Consider the following 1,976-nt stretch of genomic DNA (forward strand, 5'->3'; position numbering starts at 1 on the left):
ACTATTATTATTATTATCAACATTATTACTATTATTAGTATTATTGTTAAAGTGCGATAGGTCTATTCGGTCCCCCTACCCAAAACCACCTGACGCAGGTTTGTCTCGACAGTCCTGGTGATGGAGCTGGAAAACTTGTAAGGTTCTAAGGGTCAGTCAATAAGAGAATTATCTGAGAATACAACATTGTTCTGATTCATTAGCAGACACTATTGCCCACACCAAGGTGTTCTGATTACAACAACTGCATGGATCGGGAATGGTGAACAATGGTTAAATGAAGTTGTGCTTTTTTCACACACAAAAATAAAATATAAAAAAATCGAGGGATGAGTTGGATTTCTTTGTGATAAGGAAGACAGACTGTAGGCAAACGAGGCAGGGACACACCCAGAGTAACTTAGTAGGAAAGCATAATATGAAGAGAACAGGGGAAAAACGACTGTAGTCATAAACTGAAAATCGTGAGGGTACGTACCAATTTTGAACGCTTGTTGGCTCATACTCATAACAGTATTTCTGATCAACTGTTGGTTGATTATTGTTGTTAGATTTCCCATTCAACAACACTTAACAATAAACCACCAGTCAAACAAATATGAAGTTATGAGAGCACAAGCTTTTAAAATTGTCACCCTCACAATGTTCAGTTTGTGACCACAGTCGTTTTCCCCTCCTGTGTTCTTCCAATACAGATATACAGATGGGTGAAGAGGAAAGATCAGGATAACATAGAGTTTTTTTAGAGCATCCGAGCAAAGAAATAAATGAAGAACCATGATCGTCGATGTCTGTCGCAGATCTGGCACTGGATGAAGGGACACAGTAGAGACCGATCTTGTTCAAGTATTTGGGACACAGTAGAGACCGATCTTGTTCAAGTATTTGGGACACAGTAGAGACCGATCTTGTTCAAGTATTTGGGACACAGAAACTATTCCTACGAACTGTGAGGCCATTGTTCACAATATTTACGAATTCCCCCCCCCCCAACCCAAAAGGAAAGAAACAAAAAAAATCAACAACAAAATCCCAATCAAACAAAAACAATACAAAACAAAATCCCCCGTAAATAGTACATTTTTGTGCTTTTCAGAGACACAAGCGAGCGTATGTCGGATGAACACTGTATACTATAAGTAGATCTTGTGCGACATCATATTTAGTCGCTTTTAAGGACAAGCCGGCTAACTCAGATTTCGGGCGTTTCCAGAAATCTTGACTTACACCATTACAACTAATGAGTTGGACGACCCACATATGTAACCAGACATTGCCCTACCTATGACAGAAGATTGGTTTCATTGGTGTGTATATTTGTTTGGTTATAGAGAAAACTCTCCTTGTCTTTTAAAGACACTGAACAAGGAGCAAAAACTTTATCTTCAATTTTCTCAAAGCAGTATTTTTCGGGGTAGCCCCCTTGTGCTTAAAAGCGACCTTTTGTAAGTACATTTGTACATAATCAACACAGAGCGAACATGGCGGGGTGGCGTCGGTGGCCTTGTGGTTAGGCCACCGGACTCCTAATCGTGAGATCGCGGGTTCGGGGGTTCGAGCCTCAGCTCGGTCCGACGTTGTGTCCTTGGGAAAGGCACTTTACACGAATATACCATTTGGCTCGGTCCTTTCGGAGATGTACGTTCAACTCGGAGGCCCCGCCTCTTAAATAACCTAATAGTGTTGATAGGGACATTAAACCTATACCATAAAGTGCGCCTAGAAAAAGGTACCAAAAGTCGCCCCAAAACGTTATGAGCCATAGGTTGATAATGACAAAAATCACTTTTTGACCAAAATGTGCTTCCATTAAAAAATCACTTTGATGCTGACGATGAGGCTTTTGAGGCTGACGATGATGCTGATGCTGATGCTGATGATGAGGATGATCATTATCTCATCATCGTCATTTTCATCATTCTTATCATCATCATCATCATCATCATCATCATCATCATCATCATCATCATCATCAT

This window comes from Aplysia californica, unplaced genomic scaffold, assembly GCF_000002075.1.
Source record: "Aplysia californica isolate F4 #8 unplaced genomic scaffold, AplCal3.0 scaffold00254, whole genome shotgun sequence".
Taxonomy (NCBI): Eukaryota; Metazoa; Mollusca; class Gastropoda; order Aplysiida; family Aplysiidae; genus Aplysia; species Aplysia californica.